We start from the raw sequence: 24,016 nt of genomic DNA, 5'->3' as shown, positions 1-24,016 counted from the left end.
ACAGGGTGTCCTTTGGACACCCTGGCACCCTTGATATTGCGGCACATTTGCGATTCGCTAATTGCGAATCGCAAATAAAGAATGACTCCCCATTAATTCCTATGGGCCTATAGGCCCATAGGAATGAATGGGAAAGCCATTCCTTATTTGCGATTAGCAATTAGCAAATAGGGATTCAGTAGGAATCGCAAATTACATTGCGATTCCTACATGCATCCCGTTTTACGAGTCTTTAATAGCGAATCCTTAAAATTCGCTATTAAGGACTCGCAAAACATAACTTTGATGCATCTGGGGGAAAGTCTCAGGAATTTCAAAATGGCGCAAATTACACCGGATTACACTTGTGTAAATGTAATTCCGCCCAGGCCTAATTATAAACAAGTATAAAGCAGAATATCAAGGGTAGACGATTGATGACTATCTAAAGAAAATGAATTTATGAAAGGTATGCCTAGAAAGCAAAGTTAAAACAATAAAACACTATATTTAGGGAACTGTTTCCGGATTAAAAGTTTTGCCTGCATAGCGTATTAACATGCAACACGCAAATATATTTACAGTGCATTTTTCACATTTAACTGACTGTAGTTCACATAGGTTGCATTATAAAATTGCCAACATAATTTGCCCTACTCTTTCTTGTCGTGTATCTAATTTTTTCTCATTTCAGACTTAAAGTTATACCAGCAACTTAGTTGATGTGCCTTTTGTTTCCCATTTTCCCATATGGATTTTTAATTTTGCACAATCCTTGGAACACGCAGCAAAGAGCAACTGGGACGGGAGACAGAACATCTTGCAGCGAATGTATCTTCTTATGTTGTAGATAACTGAAGTTTGAAGGACACTCAGAAGAGATTTCATTGTCCCTTGACTTGTGAAAATAATGAATTTACCGTATCAATATGTACTGTAACCTATTTGATCTCCGACATGGGAACTATAAGTAGGTGGAGCAAACCAATTACATGTGTATTTTAAGTTAATGCCAGGTAGATTCAGATGCAGGTGCCTTTCTCACTACTAGAAGAAGCTCTGATTAATAATAAACTGTTGCCTTTCAGAGGCTTTACATCCTGACACCTTGTATCCTGACTTCTCCCCAACTTCCTTGACTTTTTCTCTAGAATAACCAGTGTAGGGTGTTCGCTTTATGGGAAAGCTGATTTTACTCTTATAGTTGAGACAATTTTACAGCAGTTTGTCTTTGTTCTTATGACTTGATTTGAACTATCTTGACTAATGCATTCATGTGTTGGCTTTTAAATTACGGTAAATTTGATGATTAAAATGTTTAACTTCGAAAATCCTTTGGTATTAATAAACCTTTATGGTTTGAAAGTCTAATACTCTCTGTCTTCCTTGTAAAGCCAAAGGCGCTTCACGCACTGTATAGAAGTTTAGCAAATAAAAAGGAGATGATGGACATAGCACTGAAACTTTTCAGACACTGATCCCCAGTCACTATTAGTTCTGGGTTGAATCCATCTTCGTTCTTTAGCTCACTTAGCCACCCCAGTTCAGACCCAACTATATGCAAATCAGTCTTGACCATGAACCTCATGGGAACAATCCAGCCCGAAATGCCAAGCCAGGTTACCAACCAGAAACAAGCATCCTGGGATTGGTTTCGGGGTAACACCCCTCATCAGCCAGGCTAGCTTGAATCCTGTGGCAAAGTGAGCAAGGGACCCACGTCTGGGAATACCCTGCCAACTTAGGGTGAACAAAGCATAATAGAAGTTTACAGGGGGGCGTGGCCAAGATGGCGACGAAGTAGGACGCTTCTCGCTGCCTCTCCTGCTGACCGCTGTACAAAAGCACTGTTTCTCGGTTAAGTATAGCCCCAGAAATGCCGGAATATAGAAACTGGCCCAGCACACTTCTAGGAGAGTCCAGGGAGCCCAGAATCGGCGATCGTAGCCGCCGTGAGCACCGGTGACTGGCCGAGGACTGCAAGGCTGCCACGCTGATCCCCTAGAGGCAGCCCCACTGCCGGAGATAGCGGCAGACGTCGGAGCTGTTCTGTGAGAACTTGAAGGGGACGTGGGCCGCCGATGGTGGAGCCCAGTGAGCAACTGGAAATTCCCTCAGCATTGGCACAGAGAGGAAAGCACAACCAGAGGACGGAGAGGCCCGGCCCCGGGGCTGTGGGGCCCAGTAAGTGGCGTGGGCCCAGTAGACATGCCCTCCACTTTGATCGGCGGCACCCGGGCGGATCTGGTGCAAAGGTGAGCGGCTCAGCGAGCGGCACCGTGTGACTACTGAGCCAATCGGCTGGTGGAGCTGGCGCTACAGTGATGAGACAGAGGCCTATTAAGGCCTGAACAAATTCGGAGCATGGAAACTAGGAGGCAGAAAGGCAGAGTGGGACTGGTCGCAGGCCCTCCTGGAAGGCACAGGTGTACGCTGCCTCTAAGCCAGGGGCCCTGCGCAAGCCGCAACAGCATGAGAAGTGAGAGAGGGTGAAGCCTGAAGGCCAGAGAGGCAGAGGCCCGAAAGGCTCTGTCCTCATCAGCGCATAGTAAAGTGAGAGGCCTGAGCTGACCTGGGAGAGTCCCAGCGTGAGCACACAAGTTTAGCGGAGGCGAGCCCGCATCTATCTGGGTGGTATGGGCACCAGACAGGGGGCAGGCTTTGGACGCCCTAGACACTCCCAGATCAGCCCAAACGGGGAACAACGAAAGGACTCAGGACTATGATGTGCAAGACTTGGTAGCAGGGGCCCACGCCCAAAGCGCATCCAGCCGCTGTAGAGATCGTTCCACCTCCACAGTGCCACAGAGGTAGGAGCCATTGCGTAGGCGCAGCCTCAGTTCTAAGTCCCAGCGAAGGAGATCCCAGCGAGGCACAGGTATCCACCCTCTGACATAAGCCTAGAAGCCCCTGGGTCAGAGTGGTAGCCCCCCGGGCGACGAAACAGTCAGCCCCAGCCCAGCTGGGACTGGGTGAGAGCGTGGAGCAATGTCCGCGGGTCGAGGGAAGAAATAACGCTCCTTTAAGGATATGCTTATGAAGCCCATGAGTGGCGCTATGTCAGAACAGCCAGCCACAGATGGACCACATACTGCCCAAGCGGCAGCGGCAGTGGAGGAGCTGGTCACCCAGGCGTTCCTAGAATCCCTCTTCACATCGCTCAAGGAAGACCTCCAAGCGGTCAAGAAAGACTTGCCTTCAGAAATCAAAGAGAGCAGAAGGGACACAGATGCACTTGGTTATAAAGTGGCGGAGCTGGAAGATAAGGATGATGCATGGGAGGAAGAGACAGAGTCCATGAGACAAGCGATCATACGTCTCCAAGAGCAGCACGTCGACCTACAAGCACATTTAGAGGACCTCCAGAACGGTTCCCGGAGGAACAACGTTCGCATCCGGGGCGTAGCGTCAAAGGATGAAGGGAGCGACATCTTCGGTTTTGTGAGTGACCTTTTCAACCATATACTGGGCAACCCGCAAGACACTGTCCTTAAGATAGACAGAGCACACAGAGTGAGAGCCCCACGCCCGGACAAGGCTCCTCCAGCTGACATTTTAGTCTGTATGCTTGACTTCCAAACTAAGGAGGAAATCACACGCAAAGCACGGGTGATGCATCCCCTATCATTCGGTGATCAAACCCCAACCATCTTTCAAGATTTTTCCGCATTAACACTGCAAAAACGCAGAGACATTAGCCCAGTAACCTCTCATCTGCGGAAGCAGAATGTAGCCTTCTCATGGGGTCACCCTTTTAGAAATATCTTCTTTTGGGAGGAGAGGCTCCGATAGCTCCTGGGTCTAGAGATACACAGAGACCAGGTGGATGAGGACAGAGGACCCCTTCTAAGTGCGGAGCCGCAGCCTCGTTGCTGACGACATGGACGACGCTGCAGCGCGAACAAGCCTAACTCTGACGAAATGCAAGGGGACAGCAAGAGGCGCTGGAGACTCACTGGTGAAAGTAAAAAAGTAGAAAATGTTTTTCTAAAAAGGTTTTTGACTGTTCCATCTGTGTTTGTCATTCACAGTTGTGATTATTTGTTTGGAGGAGAATATTAAACTTCACTCTCTTAGGTTGTGGTTGTCTATCTGGGCAAAGACCGAAAACAGATTCAATCAGTTTATCATTTCTGATTGTCTCATTAGATTATGCTCTCAAGACACCATGGTTAAGTTACATCACTCTATTATGTACTGACCTGGGTTATCCAGAGCAGTTTTCTTATCTCGCATGGTTGCGGGTTCTACCAAAGATACAGTCAAGTCTGATTTTTACAAGCTTGTTAGTGATGCCAGGGATAGTACCTGGTTATCTACAGTTAGAGTACACTCCTTATTATCTACTACAGAGGCTAAGGAGTTGAATCTTCTTTTGTAGTAACGCAACATAGATTCTTCTTGACGCGTTTCAAACTAGGTAATGTTACATTTTTAGTCTGATATCAGAAAGCTGAGTACTGATGGTCGAGCTTCCACTCTGCCCTTGTGATCAACGGTCTGTTCAGTCCTTTTGCATTTTATATTATTTTGTAAAGTGTATAAATGGGCCAGGAAGCACTACCTGATCCCTTTGCTGAGAGCTCTAAATTTTAGACAATGTAGACCAGCCTTTTTTATTTAAAAGTGTTGTCATCAGATTATATATGTGCAGATATGATTCATTTTATTCATACTACTATTAAGATAAGGAATACTCTGTTGCTGTAGCGGACACTCTCCTTAGTTCATTTATATGTTTTATGGGACTTTGTTTAGTCTGCTAGAAACCTTAGTTTAAGCACTGCATATTTGTGATGATTATTAATGTATAGTTTGTTTTATGTGTTATCTATTTAATTAATGCATTTTTTAAGTTTTCACTCATTTTAATCATGGACAGTGATTGGCTTTTACATTTGGAATAGCACTCTAGCTTTCAATCAAATTCTTGATGACATTATATTTTTAATTATTTGATGTATTTAACAATGTATCTTTTGTGTTTTAAAAAAACAACATTTTATTGATTTTAATACACAAAACATAAATACAATTGGCATGGGTAAATTTCAAGGTTACAATCTTCAAATGGCGTCGGTACAATTGATTCATTTCTCTCCTAACTCCCATCTCCACTTCCATAATGTTAATTCCGTACATCCTTCCCCCCCTGATTCTTCAACCCTCTTCAGAGTCGTCATCTGAGCTGTCATCGTCCATCTTTTGTGTTTTTTAGCAGAAGAGAGATTACTTAATTTGACTGGGTTTTACAGATCATGTATAATAGGCGAATACGCTCAGATTTTGGTAGGTAAACCAGTGACTTCTGGTTTGGTTCATGGAATGTTTTGCACTCCACAATGTACCCAGCACAGGTTCATAGGCCAGGACTTCAGGGATATTCCAGGGCTCTGATGTGTGCCCTCATCCTCCTGGGATAGAATTATGACCAGCTTGCCCTCCAGGGAAGGAAAGATGAACACAACGACATGTTAGCAGTTTTGAAAGTACAGGGTTTATGAACGACCAGTCCTTGTTTATAAATCTTGCAATGGCGGATGAGGCAAAACATTCTCTTCAAGCTTAGATTGTGAACAGGCTTTGCTAATTAGGAGTTCAATTTTCCAGTACACAGGGATAGCATCCAATATTATACCATAATTTGTATCACACTTTTTATTCTTCCTTGTTGAAATCATAGACAAGTAATTGAGTGTTCAAGGTGTATGCGTTAATTGATCTTTGTCTCTGGCATTACTACAGATGTGCAGAAGGAAATGACATGCCCTGGAATCCCCTTCACACAGCAGCCTTTGTAAAAATACTCTGGAGTTCAGCATTCTAAAATCGCTCATGAGATATGAGGAAACGACTGTTTGCTTCCCTTTTGTCTGGGTTAGCATATTTAAAGTACTCCAACGTCTCTGCTAGATAATGAGGGGCAGATTTACAAGCCCCTTGCGCCGCCGGTGCATCACGTTGCGTGACGCACCGGCGGCGCAACCTTCTAAGTGATATTTACAAGCACAAGTAAAGCAACCCTGCGTGACTTTACCTGTGCTTGCAAATATCGCCCCTTTTCACGCAACACTATGGACTCGATTAGGATCGCGCTTTTCCTGCATCCTCCGGGCCGGCGGAAGCCACCGCCGGCCTGGAGGATGCGGGAAAACCGCTGCAGAGGCACAAAAGACCCACCGCCAAATTAGGATGGCGGTGGGTCTCTAAATCCGTCCGCAGCTTTTCCGCCGCGGTCGCCTTCCGACCGCGGCGGAAAAGCTCTAACATGGCTGGCGGTGTCTATCAGACACCGCCAGCCATATTAGGATGGCGGAGATCATATGCTTTTCCACGCCGTGGAAAAGCATACGGACATTGACTTCGGGGGCCCTTGGTGACGGGGGGTGGGGGGTGCACATGGGGGGGTACCATTTGCGTGGACAGAGCGGCAGGCACCGCGCGGTGCCTGCTGCTTTGTGCACGCAAATGCAGTGCATGCATTTTTGACATTGCGGCGGGTGCAGCACCCGCCGCAATGTTAAAGATTGAGGATGTGATCGCCACCCTGGCGGTCACATCCTAATCTGCACGGAGGGACCGCCGCAGCCCCTGCGGACGGTCCCTCCTACTCTATGGTGGCGGACAGACTCAGGTCCGTCCGCCGTCATAATCGGCCCCTATGTGTGTTAGGGGCATGACATGGGTGTTGCTGTGGGTGTTCCCACGCAACACCCATGTTCACTGATGCATTTCCAGATTTATGAGCAATAGTAAATCAGGAAATGCGCCAGAATGCTACACCACCCAAAGGGTGGCATAGCGAGGTGCTCCTCGTTTTTTTTCTCTTTCAATGTGTGCTGCATTCTACACCTTGCATTGGAAGAGGAAATCACCTCAATTGTTTGTTTTTGTGCCAGAAGGTGCCCCTTCCTGCACAAATACAATCTCCCCACGACGCAGGCATCCTTGCACCATGATACAAGGGTGAATGTGCAGGCGCATGGCAGCAGATTATGCAGCAGATTATGTGCGAGCGCAGGGGTAAGCGCAGAGATGCAACATATTGTTGTAAATATGTTGCATCTCTGTATTTGGAAACTAATGCAAAATTCCGCCCATCAATTGTGTGTCTTGCTTCCTCAAAACTAATGCAGCGCAGCATAGCAAATTGACTTGCTGCACCGCACTGCATTAGTTTCTTGTAAATCTGCACCTGGCAGGAATCAGATTATGACTCTGAAAAGTAGTGAATGGTGGGATGAAAGCCTGAATGGGGCAGCAGACCTCCCTCCATCTTAGCACTACATTCACAAATTGTATTGTATTGCAAAATTTGTATAGCGCGTACCACCTATGTGGGGTCCTTAAGTGCTTGCCTTCACAGCGTAGGGTCTATTTTACTGGGCAGCATGCTTCTCCAGGTCCCAGGGCTAGTGTTTTTCTTTTTGGTAATTATTGTTGGTTATTGGGACTAGCCATGTGCTCTACAGGTGCCACTCAATGCATTTATTCCAGTTTCTATGTGGTAGATTACATTAATAGAATATGTGTGATCTTTAGTGGGATGGGGATATGGAAATTTGATGCTTTGGTTGGTGGTATTAATAGATGAGATACAACAAATGTGTTATTGTTAGGGTGCAGGGTATGATTTTAAAAGGAGAGGTTGTGATTATGAAGCAAGTTGTGAGCAATTTGCAGAGATACAATAGTAAGGATTAAGGCCAATATGCATGTGATTTAGGGCCTGATAACGAGTTTGGCGGTCCGACTTGCAGAGAACCGAGTAGGCTCCCACCAGTAGCCACAGCACTTTTGGTCCAAAGACCACCGTAATATGAGTTGCCATGGTGCCGGCAGTATGAATGCAGCAATCTTGTGGTGGTGGTGAGTACTTTTGTCAAATATATTGATGCATGTCTGTGCATTTCAACTGCATATGTGTCGGATGCCCACATATGCCTTCTTGACCTTAGCACCACATTCGACACTGTATTGCATACGATTTTGCTGCCTACAAGAGATATGTATTGAAGGAGCTGCTCTAAACTGGTTTACATCATGTCTATCAGAAAGATCCTTCCAAGTGGTCTCCCCCCCATGGCTCTCAGGTTCACACCGTACACCATGGGGTACTTCAGGGCTGAGCTCTGAGCCGTACGTTGTTTAATATATACATATAACCGCTAGCGGGGGTTGCAAAAAGTAGGGGCCTTTCCCTAATTTCCTATGCTGATGATACTCAGCTCGTGATCTCTCTGTCAAACAATTTGGACCAAAACATGGCCACGTTCCAAGATGACATGATTGTCATCGTGGACTGGATGGCGGCCTGAATGCGAACAAATCTGAGATTCTTCTCCTGGGAAGAGACACCCATTTATGGGGCTATCGCTGGTGGCCCGCTGCGTTGGGGTACCCCCATTGACTAAGGAGACCATAAAAAATATGGGTGTCTGGGTTGACTGTACTCTGACCTTTCAGGCACAGATGAAATCAGTGGCTTGTGTCTGTTTCGGACTTTTAAGCAGACTCAAGATACTGTTCTGGTTCTTCGACAGGCAAAACACACCAGATCATTATCCAGTCTACTATTCTCTCTAGAATGACTTACTGCAATTCTCTGTACTTGGGCGCCAACAAAGCAGGGATTACTCATCTGCAGATTGCGCACAATGCAGCGGCCCGGACTCTATTTTTCCTCCCTAAATCCAGTTCAGTCTCCAATTCTATACGTACCTGCATTGGCTTCAGGTGGAGAAGAGAATCCATTTCAAAACAATATGCATTTCACACAGAATTCTCTATGCTCAAGCTCCCCCCATTCTAGCTAATCTTCTTATCCCCTATGTTCCTAGCTGCCTGCTGCACACTTTAGATCAACATCTGGCCTGCATTCCCCATGGCAGAAGAGCATGGGGGTGAGGTCACTCATTCCATATCTTAGCTTCTGCCCTCTGGGACGCCCTTTCAGGTGCCAGGAGGAGCATTCAGAACTATGGGTCATTTAGGAAGGCAGCAAAGACCTGGCTCTCCCCAGCATAATCCACCTGTCTGGACTTCTCGCTTGTCTGGTCGATCTAGAGTCAGCACTGGGATGTCCTATCGCTGGGGCAGCCATGAGCTCTACAAATCTGGTAACATAACATAACATACATGTGGAAAAATACCTTCTACTAAGGGTTGGCGTAATTGGCAGAGTACCACTATGTGGAATTCTGCAGAATTGAACAAAAACTCCACTCCACAACTCCATTCAGTCTCAACCCAGTTGATAAAAACTGAAACCTCACATACCTTTGATAATACAACAAATAACTCTATCTTTACAAGCAAAAATGCATATAATCAACTCACAAAAGTGAAAATGAAAATACAGCAAGCAGTGCGAGAGGTGATGATTTTGGGGTCCTCCGTAACCTAGGGAGAGAACCAAGCAGATGCCTTGAACACAAAGAGCACATTATGCTGAATGATTCGGTGGTGGTCCCATCCTCCTAAGACCACCCCAAGCACAGTTATGGGCAAAAATACAATCCCAACAAAAGGCCCTGCAAAGCATTATGGGACGAGATTCTAGAGTTCAGTGAATATTATAGTATCCAATATCAAAACATTCCTCAAGCAGCAGTGGCTCTCCCGGCTCATCTGAGAGCTAATACTATAATATTCACTGCACTTGATTCAGACCGTTGTTGCAGAGATCTTGGGTCCCGGGTTCCGTTTGCCTCTTCACGGCTCCTTCGCTTTGCCTCCCTCTGCCCATAATCTTGTTGTAAGTAACCTCTTCGAGCCTCTGGCTGACCTAGACACCAAAGACTGATTTAACATTGCAGCATCTGTCGCTTTGCCCCCGGGACACTACCCTGTTTGCCTGAAATTCCCATGACGGACCCAAACATATTCAAGGTCTTGAGTGGGAATATAGCTAGGGGGAAGTTACGGGACAAGGAGTGTACAGAGTTTCCACGCCTGAATTACAATAAATCTCATAAAATATGTGGCTTACGGAGGGCGTCCCTAGCTTAGATGGCTTTGCCACGTTCGTGTCTCCTGCTTTGCCTTCATCACATGATAAAGCCAAAGGAGGGCTTGCCACCTTTATTCTTAGTCTTAATTGTAAAATGATGATTGAGGATTCCCCCACTCATTGCATTGTAGGTATTCTATTGACTTTTCCCAACCAACCGGGGGTTCTTGTATTCAATATAAACCATTCCCGACGGGGGGGAGGAGGCTTTGGTAGGGGAGTTGTCACAAGGTCCTCTGTTTTTACTGTACCTCATTTGATGGGGAATTTTAATTTACACCTTTGTGTTGATTGTTTCTTGTCCGGGGATTTGTCACTAGATGATGACCTGGAGGTTGGTGACCCGGCCCATCTAAGACATAAGCTTTTAGGTGATAGGTTTAACTCATTATTCATAGCCCATTCTGTGGTGAACCTCCTAGATCGGCTGGGTTCTTGTAATGTCTACAGACCCCAAATTACTGCTTCCATTATTGATTATATGTTTGTTTCTTCCTGTCTTTTTGCTTCTTTAATGGATTTTAAGGTAGTGATGCATCCCCTAAAAGATCATAACCCTCTGAGGGCCTTGTTTAAGTGTCTTGGGTCTGTAGCCACGCATGATGTTCTTTTTCGGTAACCGGTCCTATCTATCACGCAAGGTCGAAGGCCTAAATGGACCAAGGTTGCTCCCGCCGATTTATTTCTTTCCTTACTTTCTACTTGTTATCAGGAATTGTGCATTTGTTTAGATAAGGGTGCCCCAATTCTAATATTCTGACTGCATTTGCCAACATAAATGGACACATCAAGTCTTCCCTTACCGCTCGTGTGAAAAACAATCTCCCGCCGCCCAGTAGATGGTTTGACAAGGCTGGTTCCAAGGTTCATAGACCACTTATAGTGGCCCTGCATAGGCTTCCTCGTGATAAGGGGGATGTTAGGGCGGCCACAGTCTGTTATCTCGCAGCACATAGTGAGAGGAAGAAGCTGCTCAGAGGGAACTGCGGGAAGACTAGTTGGGGGCCTGTGCCCTGCAGGACTCGGCAAAGTTTTGGAGGGTAGTGATTCATCTGATTTTTGTGCCTTAACCAGGCAAATATTCCGGACTTGACTAGTGCCCCCCCCCCCCCCCAAGGCATAACAGGATCACTTTGGGTTGATTTATGATCTCGAATCCACTGATAGTTATTTGCCAGCAATGAGGTGAATTTGTGTGCCCCTCTTTTTCCCCAGCATTTCAACATGGCTGCCAGCGGGGGTGTTCCCCCAGCTGAAAAAAACTGAGTCATTGTCCTGATTTTCAACAAAGGGAGCAGGGCAATCCCGCTTGTTACTGTCCCATCTCACTAGTAGACAGTGAGGTCAAGGTGTTGGGCAGGGTCTTGTTGGACTGTATGTCAAAGTGGGCATCCGATAATAACATCCTTTCCAAATCCCAGTATGGGTTTAGGCGCTGGCTGGGGCACTGTGGCTCAGATGTTGAACTTTTAAATGTTGACCGCTAAATACACCAGGGTTAGAGAGGGGGCGGTCATTTTGACTTTCATGGACCTAATCTTATCCTTTGATGGAGTCAACAGAGCAAAGCTCTGGTTTGCGCTTCGGTCCATGGGGGTCAAGCCAGCATTGCTCTCTTTCCTTCATGCTCTTCACGATGAGCTCTTGGCTTCGGTCAGATACGCTGGAGGTGAAATGTACATCGCCCCTATGCGGATGGCACTGTCCTCATGTCTCATACCGCTATGTGATTGCAGCAGTTGTTATATCTTTTTGTCACCTTTATAGAGGAGCTTGATCTCATCACCAACTACCTTCAATCTCATGTTATGGTGGTGGGCCAGAGGAACAACAGATCGAAAAAAGTTATATGGTCAATAGAGACCCCTTTCTAGCTTGGATAATTGACGTGCGGCGAGGAGTGGCGGTGGAGTCCGTTGCGGGCGGCTCAGATATATATGGCTACCTGATGAAGGCGTCCCGCAGAAACTATCTTGGATTTCTGCAAAACATCAAGTGCAGTCAATCACAAGTTAATTGTGTTACCAGTACTGGCTATTACAGCAGATTCATGATGAAGATGGCCCAGATTTAACCGCCCCACCCAACTCCCGCCTTCCCCTTCCTGCACTTGTCCTGACGAAGACCCCGTTAAAGGATCTAACGTAACCTACGGCTAGGGGTCGAAACGTCGACGGCTCTTTCCTCACTTTGGACCTCCGGCACATGCCCCTGATTACTCTGAACTATGTATGTGGCCGTGGAATGTCCCCAGCATAACAGTTTTTCAATGGATGCCCTAACTGTTTAGGCCTTGTATTTGAGTTGTTTCAAATTTGATTTAAGACTGTTATAATTCACCTTCTTTTTGACTGTGTTTATTCTTCTGTGACTTTACACCGCCCTGAGCACACCCCTCCCTTCCCTTTTCTCCCAACTGGGGCTATTTACTAAATGTAAATGTGATTGTGTTTTCATAGTGAAATTTGGTATTGTTAAATAAAGGACAATACCTTCTACAAGTCCTTCTGATTAATGTTCCTTGTTTGAGGTTAATTCGATTATAATTGTATCAGTGTGTGTTTTACACAACACGGTTTCCTTGCGGGGACCCTTCTTTTCATATACCACATAGCGCCCAGGTCCCCGCGACTGCATGGGTTCAACCCCCCCTTTGTAACGTTGCTCTCAGCTTCAGGTTGTAGAAAATGCCTTTTAAAAGTATCGGATTGCACCCCTTCCGAGATGCTTCATGAGGAAGTGGTATCTGGGTATATTGCTGATTTGATTGCCCTGCACCCTCACCTTTTTTGGTTGTCAGGTTAGCTGAAGGAGAATCTGTCTCTTCATAGGCTAAATATTTGTGACTGTTTGGCTCTGGAAGGTATGTTGAGCGTTCCATGGCTGGCTTACATTAGGCGCACTTTCAACTCATTGGAGCGACTCAAGTTATTCATCAACCCAGAAGGCATAGCAGGAATGGATACCCCATGGCTTATACAGGACTTTATGAAAGAGCAGCTCTGGAATGGGAGGCTGCGGTGCTTATTAAACCTTCACTGCAGGATTGTATTATGGTACAAATTATGCCTGAAAAGGAGTCTTTTTTGTTACTGGAGATGTCTTATCACCATTGAAGGTTCTTGAAATATTTTAGGTTTAATACGTTTTATCAGCTTTAATTACCCAAGGGATCCTGGTGTAAAATCTCAGATCTTCCGCCTTGCCTTTGTGATGGTGTTTCTCGCCCTGATTCTCTCTATATTGTCATGCTAAGTCCTAGATTTAACCATCTGCATTTTAAAGTCATTTGTCCTCTCCTTTTGCCTTTTAATTATATTGAAGTTAGGCCGGCCTATCTTTTTTTTTCAAATGTGAAATTCACCTACCATCTGTTTTTATCAGACTTGCTTGTTATCTGGGTTTCTCAATGGGAGGTGATCTCCTGTATCTGTTCCGCTTTTTAAACAAGTGGGTTTCATTTCTCTTTTACTTGTTTTTATAATGATGTGACCTTTTAGACTTATTATCAACGCTTTCCTGTCTTTTGTTTTATCTGTTTTTTATCAATTACAGTGGAGTTTGTGCAACGTGAACGATTACTATTTAATGTATTTTAATGTATTTTAAATGTATACTTTTGTGATTTTCAAGAAAAATCGAAGAAAGTTTTACTACTACAAATTCGAATTTGACGTTTAAAGTGCGATGCATCAGGTGGCAAAACCAGAACACTCTCCGGCTAAACTACTTAATCACCATAAACCAGATATTGCCACCCAGCAGCCAGCACTCACCAGCCACCAGTCACACTTCACCACCTACCTGGGGAGGAAATCTTCCGCCACAATACAAAGAAGGCAAGGTATCAACTGAACTTTACCAGAAACCAATGGCAGCGAACTCATAGCTCAGCTACTCGAGCTTTCATCCACGGGCATTACTCAATAACCTTCCCGTTGGCCAGTTCCTTAGGCTGCGAAGGAACTGTACTGAAATAGACAAAATGAAACAACATGTGGCACATTTGTGCCAAGAGCTACAGGTATGCCAATACCCAAAGGACTTGATTAGAAGGTCTTCCAAAAGGGCACAATATAACAAAAGGGAGACACATCCTAAAAACAACACTGAGAGGATAGTTTGCGTGAGCACATATAGCCACCCAACAAACCCAGTTAAGAAGGTTATAAATAAAAACTGGGCAATCATCAATAAAGGTCATAAGGATCTATTTAGACCCCTATTTGCACTCAAGCGTAGCAACAACCTTAAGGATATCTTGGTCCATACAAGACCAGGAGTCGGACATGAGCAGGAGGCCGAACATACACTCTGCGCCCCCCAACTCCCCGCGATTACAGGACATTTTCCTTGTGGATCATGTTCAGTGTGTGCATTTACACAACAGATCAAACAGATCTAGATTTGAAGACACTGTGGCTCATAACAAAACACACTAATTGTAATTAGTGGGGGGTTATTTATTTGATTAAGTGCCCCTGTGTCCTCATATATGTGGACATGACCACTCGAAAAGCAAAGTAAATAGAATAGTGGGACACGGCAGCTCTATTAGGTGTAAGAAAAACAACACCAAGTTGATTAGACATTTTTTAGAACAGGCCCATACAGAAAATTACCTCACATGGATGATACTAGATAAACCCAACTATGATACACAAATGGGTCCTTTGGATAAGATTCTCTTTAAGAGAGAACAGCGTTGGGTCGTTATATTAAGAAGTCACATATAGGGACTCAACATCAATTTAACGCAACCTTAAAAGCAGTCTAGAAAATAACATGCTGGTCAAAAATACACCCGTTTTGCGGAGACAATAAAAGGCCAATCAAACCTTAAAAACAGTGAATTACAGGAAATAAATAAAAGAAATTCCTTGCAAAAATCGAGCTTATTGTGTTCAGATGCGGAGGTATATTTCTTGAACTGTGTATTTGGATCTCTGTCTAAGGTATTATGAGAGGAAAAGTAGCCGTACTACCGGGGGTTGGAGGGTGAGATCACCAGGGTGGAATAACATAGCACCCGAGTTGAACTGGGGGAGGGAGAAGTGGAGGGTGTGGTGGAGGGAGGTAGGTTCACTTTTCAGGGGGGGGGTGTTGTTTGAAAAGGGGAAAAATGAAGTCGGTTGTTTTTCAAGGTTTTGTTGTTTTATTGCATCTATTTCTGATTGATTCTTGTCAGAAGAGGAGCGGGTTTAAGTTGTTGGGGGTAGTGGATTTTTTTTTTACCGAGGCTAATATGTCAACATTGATAGTTGTTTCATTTAATGTAAACGGTTTGAATAATCGGAAAAAAATGTGTGCTATTGAAGCTTGGTTAAAATCTGAAAATCCTGGGGCAATTCTTTGCAAGAAACTCAGATTTTGACTATAAAACTCCCAGATTTTTCTATGTTTAAAACTTGGGCATCTTATAGGGGGTTTTCATCATCCTCTGCTTCCCATATAGGGACTGCTATATTTTTAAACAAAAACCTATAAGCATATTATATTAATTTGGGTAAAGATAAACAGGGGAGGTGGTGTTGGGTTACGTGCTCCTTTAGATCCAAGTCCAGCCCGCTTACATTTGTAAGTTTCTACGCACTGGTGGAGGATTATGCTAAAGCATATGAGGAGCTATGTCAATCATTAACTCAGGTTCCGGGGGATTTAATCGTGGGTGGGGACTTTAATATCTTGATGACCCCGTATAGAATCCTCAGTACAAGGGAGGAAACAGACAAAACCAAAGTCTTTGAAGGTGTTGAAAAATGATGGAGCAATGTTAAATTTGGGCGATCTTTGGCGAACCGCTTTTCTTTTGGAAAGGAAATTTACGTGTTGCTCAGGCCGATTCTGCTCCTCCTCTCGTATTGATTTTATTTTGATCTCACAGGGCTTCGATTTTTTTCAACAGAATTTTTTTTTAATGGTTATTCTGATCATGCAATGCTGACATTGGAAATCCATTTAGGGACAGGCTTGCGGCTCCCGAGACGATGGGTTTTAATAAACAATATCTCAAAAACGAGGGGTGGGTGGCGTTTATGAGCTCAGAGATTAGAGTATTCTTTATTCAGAATATTCAGTCTGCCGTCCCGAATGTTGTTTGGGACTCTCTGAAGGCGTTCGTTCGGGGGTTAATAGTGAGTAAAGATGCAGCAATTGCAAAAAAAGCTGGAGGGCAAAATCCAAGCCCTTCATGAAGCATATCTACATGGTCGCTCTGTCTCTATTAAAACTCAGCTTGAGCTGGCCAAGCGTGAGCTTTGCTCCGTGTACTATGCTCAAAGGGAAATTTTCTATCAACAGTTTCAACAGAAGGTGTATGAAGAGAGCAATTTCACCGGCAGACTTTTGGCGTGGCAGGCCAAAGAGCAGGCGGCCGCGAACGTTATAAAATCACTAAACTGTCCTTTAACACCAGTATGCACTGAGGATGCTGGTAAAATTGGAAGCATCAGGCTTACCCACTAAGAGGTCATTTATGGTAAACTTCAGATGGTGGATGACCATCTACTTGGAAAATTTCTCCATGAAAATCCACCTCCGAAGCTTTCCGAATTGGAGAAAAGCTCTATGGTTAATCCCTTTACACTTAAAGAGTTGGAGGAGGTAGTAAAGAGCCTACCTAATGGTAAGGCTTGTGGTTCAGACGGACTTCCATCCGAATTTTTTAAAGTTTTCTTTGAGGTATTATCAGAATTTTTCCTTTTTTTGATTAATTCTTTGTTGGAAGGAGGAGTAGTCCCGGAATCTTTTAGGCATGGGAATATTGTTAGCTTTGTTAAGAAGGGTAAGAATAAGATGGATCCTAATTCCTATCGCCTGATTACACTGCTGGACGCAGATTATAAAATTGTCACCAAACTTTTATCTCTGAGGTTCAATAGGTATGCCGTGAAGTTGATCCATGCAGATCTAAATGGGTTCTTAGGGGGCAGACAATTAGCTACTAACACCCACTTTCTCTCAGAGGCTTTTTGGATTACTTCGAGATTCAGAGGATTCCGGCATTAGTTCTGTTTTTGGATGCCGAGAAGGCCTTTGACCATGTGGTCTGGGAGACATTGTTTTCGATCTTACAGTCCTTCAATATTCCGTTGCAAATTATATCTTTAATCCGGAATTTGTATGAGAATGCTGTTGCTAATGTAAATAATAATTCGGTTGTGGCAGGGTCTTTAAAAATTAAACTAGGCACAAGGCAAGGGTGCCCTTTATCGCCAGTTCTATTTGCTTTTTTCATCGAGCCCTTGGCAATAGCCATTCGGAACTGTGCTGATATTTGCCCCCCAGTTCCATCAATGCCAAAATTAAAACTATATGCAGATGTCATCATGCTCTTAATTAAACCAACAGTTGAGGTGCAAGCCAAAGTTTTCGAGATGTTTGAGGACTTTGAATCATTAGGTGGTTATCGGATTAATAAAGCAAAGACCGAAGTAATACAGTGTGTGAGGGCTGCTTTAGACCTGCACCCCGACATTCATAACTGTGTTAATTCCAATCCAAAGAGATATTTGGGGATCTTTTACTCTGAGTCAGTTGACGATCTATATAAATTGAATTGTGTTCCTTTGATTAAGAAAGTCCAAGGGCTGTTTGCTCGATGGAGCATGTTCCCTTTGTCCATCTTGGGACACGTTGCTTTAATTAAAATGTCCGTTTTGCCCTTATTTAATTTTCTGTTTTCTTCAATACCTTGCACTTTATCAGGCTCTTTTTTCTCTCAGGTGGAGTCCATGTTTACAGCTTTTATCTGGGCCAAAAAAGCACGTATAGCACTTAGCAATTTATCTGAAAATTTGGATCAGGGAGGGCTAGCACTCCCAAACCTCAGGGGTTATTATGATGCGTATTGTGCACAATATTTGTCTAGATTTAAGCCCTCACCGCAAACACATTTTTATTGTAACAATTTCATGAATTTAATGTGTCAGGACAGCCAAATCCATTCTCCCCTGCTGATGTTTAGATCTCCGAAGCTGTTACGTTATAAGTGTTTGTACTGTTTTTTTAAAAGATGGCAGTCTTTCTTCAAAAAATATTCTATTCCAGTAATCAATTCAGCTACTTTATAAGAAGGAATCTTGCCCCTTGCAGGGGTTAGACAGCTTATCCATCTGGCGTTAAAATGGGTGATAGCTGGGTATGCTAAAGTGTCGGATTTCCTGAAGAATGGTAGCTGGATGATAGTTGCAGAAATGTTTCATTCTATTTCTAATGATTTTCTCTTAACCAACTCTTATGGTATTTTATATAAATACTTTGTAGAAATAGATGCTGCCTCCTTAATGGATCAGAACCAATTAGTTGAGGAACTATTAGTTATAGTTTCAGATAGGAAACCAGGTGCCTGGAAGAAGTATTTAGCATCGATAAAGGGGGTAGATCTCGAGATAAAAGCCATTAAAAAATTAGCAGATCATAAGAATTGTGAAATTTCTCCCCACATTTGGTCTACCATCAACAGACTAAATTTAAGTTCTTTGAGAGGGGCAAATTGGTGTAGGATGCTGTTTTTCAGCAAATGGTTATTGTATCGAACTCCCTGCTCCATGTCAAAGATGTATGCTAACCAGTCCTCTCAATGTTTTCGGTGCACGAATCACCCATCTGCCAATTGGTCACATGTTATGATGAGCTGCCCAAAAATTAATAATTATTGGGTAGATGTATTTGCCAATTTGGAACAGAAATGCAATATCCAACTGGAGGTGAATGAAAGGCTAATTTTATTTGGCTTTGATCCTGATCTCCCCCTTACTGATGCAACGATCGCATTTCTGTATATAGCTATGGCAATTGTAAGATCGCTGATATTGCAAAAATGGCGTTCAGATCTGATTCCATCGGCCCTGGAGTGGGGTCAGAAGATGAGAAGGGTTAGGAGAAGTGAATACATTTTTGTTCTACGAATAGGAGGCACTAAGAAATTTAATAAAATATGGGGTACCAACTTTGACTAAAGCTATGGGAGGTGAGAGACTCTGTTATTCTGTTTTATGCTGTTGTGAGATGGGGAGCGGCGTCAGATTTAATCAATGGGGGTTGTTTTTTATTGTGTAAATGTGTGTAGTCGTCCTTTTTATAGAGTGTTAAATATATATTAAGGATGCGTGATGTATATAGTGTCTCATATGAGATCTCTATTCTTTATGAAGTAATGGTGCAATATCTATATGTTTGTGTTTTTAAACTCCGGCTTCAATAAAAAAAAAAAAAAAAAATAACTACAATCTAACAAGCGACCTTTATATGTGTATGACCTAACTAATTTCATAATTTAGGGCCTCAAGATATGAATTGTCTTTCCTTCTTTTAATCGACAATTGTACATATAGGACTGCAACGTAACATACACCGTCATTTTCCAAGCTACGAATACAATTATAGGCTGCTTTATAAAAATATACATTTTTGCTATGGAAGAGGGGACGTAAAATATTTTTCCTTATATCCTTATGAAAGTTTAAAAAAAGAATAACATGTAGAGTTGACTGTTTTGACTTTGCGTCACACGGGCAAAGAGGTCGTTTTGGTTTCCATTTGCCCATGCCGGGGAAGGCTACTAAAAAGTGGAGAGTACCCAGTTTAAATCTTGTAAGATATAATCTATGACGTAGGTTTGGTACCCAGAAAAGATATTGTTGTATACCTTTCTCTTGTCGTCCCTCATTGTATTCCTTAATTGTCGATGTTTCGTATTCCCTAGTTTCCCTCTTGAGTTCCCTAGTCCCAACAAGCCCCGTTTTCAGTTCCTGTTTTAGTATAGTATAGAATTTCTGCAGGGTCGTAATTATTAAGGTCCTTATCAACCTGTTTTAGGGGTTTATTGATATAAGCCAGCTACGGGATTTTGATGATGTGTTTAAAACCCATGTAACCAGTTATGATATCCTTGGTGAATCTGGTTCTGAGTTTACTCCATAGCCTGTGCTGGGCAATTAGAGGGGCTATACTGGTGTAATCATCGATATAGGGAACTGCAAGCTCCTTAGGTAATATAGAAGAGGGAGTAGAATTAAGGACTTCCAATATTCTCCTCAGAAATATGTTTTCCTGAGTTTGAAGTGCAGCACAGTTAGCCGTTCCCCATAGAGCAGCACCATAAAAAGCCCCCAAAATATGTTTATTCTTATAAAAGGTCATTATCTCTCTTACTGGTTTATTCCCTAGCTTAGAGGAAAATCTGAAAATAGCCTCTGTTAAATGAAGCAGTTTGGATTTATTTAATTCCACATGTGGCCCCCAGTTGCCATTAAATCTAAATGACATCTCAAGATGCAGGAAACTGAGAGTTACAGCTATTGGTATCCCTTTTACATGATGTGTTCTGGTTTTAAACTTCCCCTTCCCATGTAACATTGTAAATGTCTTTATGAGGTTACATTTTAGGTCATTTTCTTCCATGTATTTAGCAAAGTTCTCGATCAGGCCATGTAGCCCGTTTGCAGTTCTGGATATTAAGACTGCGTCATCCGCGTATAGTAACACAGGTGTTATGTGTTTGCTTACTTTAGGGGTATCAACTTTCAGTTTTTGTAGCAATTGGTCTACACCATTGTTGTAAAGGGAGAACAATAAAGGGGCAAGGACACAACCTTGTCTGATCCCGCAGTCAGGCACATTTTGGTGCAAGTTAAAAACATGGCACATGAAAAACAAGAAAGTGAGGCCTATTCAGTCTGAAATGCTTTTGCTGAATTAACATGTGTTTTTTTGCAATGTAGAGAAAAGTGGCCTTTTTAGCTTTGAAGATTAATAGAATGTGTTTCTCTCTTCCCAGCTCATCCCTTGCAATCCAAATTCACTATTCCTGTCTTAAAAGACTTTGACTTGTTGCATATTTTGATAAACATTTTCAGTTAATAACACCTCTTTTTATAATGTGTGTGAATTAATAATGCACCAAACACTACATATGGGACTGAATGCTTTTTGCATAAAAAGCTATCTAAAACACTAAATCATGTTGCTATGTGCGCTGTATTAACAGTGTGTGCTTTTAAAATTTACACTAAAGCATGAAAATGCTATGTTGCACATTTATTTTGCATGTTGTCATAAATAATAGAAAAGCTGCTTGAAACTAATAGCTTGGCTAGGTAAACATTTATAAGGGGTATTAGTATGGAGTTGGGAAACATAATGGGCTGATTAATATTATCTTTGTGTCTGTTTTATTTTTGGTGCCTACCATTAAATGGCTGCCTGTGAATCCAGCAAGGCTATGACTTGTAAAGAGAAGGGTGCATGCGCAGACGGAGCCAGCTTTCCTCATGACAAGAAGTCAAGGACATCTTGAACTGTACATTCTTGTGATTATGCTAATGTACCAGTTTGATAAAGTATCCGTCCTGACTGCGCTGTGAAAGGAAGGAAGAATTAGAATGAAACATTTTTCCTAGTAAATGTTGCAAACCTTTATAGATGTATTAAATCATTTGCGCTTCTTTTGTTAAAACTGATATAGTCAGGTTTTTAGAATGAGTCAGGGTAGTGAGACCTCATGCCATCATGAATGACCAATCACGTACAAGTTTTCCTGAAGATGAAACATTTTTGTGTAGACTGCCAAGGATTAGAGTACAAATACTGACCTCTCCGGAGGAGGGGCTGGCTTTCTCAGCTCAGCTGGCTTCTAGGCTCATTAGGGGGGTGTGTGAGCTCTTGAGAGAAGGAACAGATTAGGCCAGACATCCTATGGGTTAGGTACGAGATCGTCACGGGTGCAGCCTTGGGCGTCCGAGGAGAGTCAGGGGGAGGTTTCTTGCTTCCACGTCATATTTTGGCACTGCAGGCCACATTCCTTTGAGGTCTGGTGAAGGGCGAGCTGTCTCCCTCCTTGTTTGCTCTTTAGACACAGAGATGCACAGAGCAGCAAAAGATAGAAAGGCTCTTTAGATTTAGATGCTAAACTTTAGGTTTATGCTATGACTAATTAATTAGGTCTGAAAAGATTTATTTGTCTTATGCATTTATTTCTCTTTATGGGAGATTTTTGCCAACTATTTAATTATTGATTAGCTTTGCAAGACTATTTTTCTGAGAAACTCTTTAAGAATTTTGACTGATATTTTGCGCCTCATTTTCTTTCCTACATGTAATGCTTATATGCAGACTGTAATGTGTTCTTTATTAATGCTATTTTTCCTGTTATCCAAATTCTGTAACCTGATTGATATTTTATTAATGAATAAAGGGTCAGAGGAAAACTTAACTTTTGACTAGAAAAATAAAACCCTTTAAAATACTCAACAACTCTCTTTATTGGCTTGAATAATAATTGCAGTTTTTACTGTTCATGATTATTTAAAATCTCCTGAAGGTAATACATGGTGTGAAGGGCCCAACACCTTTTCAGCGGTAAATTAGAGGTAGCATGAGGGTTTGCATTGAGAAATTACCAGAAGAAATTACCGCTCCATCAGGGGCAAGGACACAACCTTGTCTGATCCCACTTGTTACACTCGCTGTTAGGCTCATTTCGTATTCTGGCAGATAAATAATTATACAATTGGGATAAGTAAATGATGATTTCCTTGGGGGTACCCATTTTAGCCAATGTCTGCCATAATTTCCTATGATTGACCAAGTCAAATGCACTAGTTAGGTCTACTAAGCATAGGTGCAAATGGCCTTTTTTACAGAGTGTATATTTACTAATAATTAAGTGTAAATTGACACATTGCTCCATTGTCCCGATCTCTCTTCTAAACCCAAATTGTGATTTTGTGAGCACCGAGTTGTCATATGCCCAGCTTTCCAGTCTTTCCAAGAGTACCCTGCCCATTATTTTGAGGGTGAATCCAGAAGAGATATGGGCCGATAACATTTTTCGTCTACCCTGTCTCCCTCCTTGAATATCGGTACAATGGTACTTCGTGTCCAGGTTACGGGCAGAAATCCCCCTGCTGAGGCATTACAGACTCTTTATTTATTTATTTATTTATTTTTTTTTTTTTTTTTTTAAACCTTTATGAGCGTCAAAAGTATATACAAGTCTAGGCCTACAACCAAATCGGCCGGCCTCAATATGTAAAGCGGTCAGAGGTTCCAAGGCAAACATTACAGATTCAATCAGCAAGAAGCAGAGGCAATACAATCGTAAAAAGGGAGAAAACACATAGGAACCAGACGGCCAAGAAACAGGAGCAAAAAAGGTTAATTTTATAATATGGGGATAAGGAGTACGATAGGCTCACTTTCAATATAGAGACGTCCGAAGTCCCAGAACCATCCTAAGCGACAATAAGGGGGTATGGGGCCGTAATACAGGAGAGGCAACACAATACACACAGGGAGATAGGGATAATTTAGACATAATCGACACGTGATCATTATCATCTTTACATGCCCACCACCCAAACCACAGCCAAGCCAGGACAGAGGGATCGGACAAACATTACATCAAAACTAACCCGTCGTAGTGACCTCTAGGAAAAAAGGGGGGGGGGAGGAAAAGGGGAGAGGGGGGAAAGAGGGGGAGGGGAGGAGGACAAGGCGGAAAAATGATAAAAGGAAATGAAATACAAAAACGAAAGAAGAAGACCACGCCGAAACAGGCGTCCCGTGGCGAGAGTACAGGAGAAAACAGGAGTATCAGCAACAAGGAGGGTGCAGCAATCGAGATGAAAAGCAACCGACCCATAAGAGGAGGATCAACGACGCCACACACCCCACCCCGAACATACCACGGGAGGCAAGGACAGACGCGGCATTACTATAAAGAGATACAAAAGGGCCATAGAACCATAAAACAAACAACAAATAGAGCCCAACCCACCCATCCCACCCTGCACCCCTGTAGAAGGCTATGGCCTACCCTTCAGACAGCGTGCCTGTCGCCCTAAACCAGAACCCGAAATATAGCAAGAAAGAAAGAGAGAAGAACGAGACAAAAAGAAACAGAAACATAAATAAAGAAAACGGGAGGGAGGAGCATGAGAACAGAAATCAATATGGTCGGCCGCAGCCCTCCGCCCAACCAGACAATCGCAGCAAAAAACAGACCAGGACGACACCCCTTCA

General features: G+C 43.1%; 1 protein-coding gene across 1 annotated transcript in view; it reads right to left on the bottom strand.

Annotated features, from left to right (window-relative positions):
- The window catches only part of LOC144752100 (complement C3-like), a 1,799,539-nt gene that overhangs the window by 267,295 nt on the left and 1,508,228 nt on the right, over positions 1-24,016 (bottom strand). The window lies entirely within an intron of this gene.

Source organism: Lissotriton helveticus, chromosome 1_1, assembly GCF_964261635.1.
Source record: "Lissotriton helveticus chromosome 1_1, aLisHel1.1, whole genome shotgun sequence".
Taxonomy (NCBI): Eukaryota; Metazoa; Chordata; class Amphibia; order Caudata; family Salamandridae; genus Lissotriton; species Lissotriton helveticus.
This window is presented reverse-complemented; position numbering and strand designations above follow the sequence as displayed.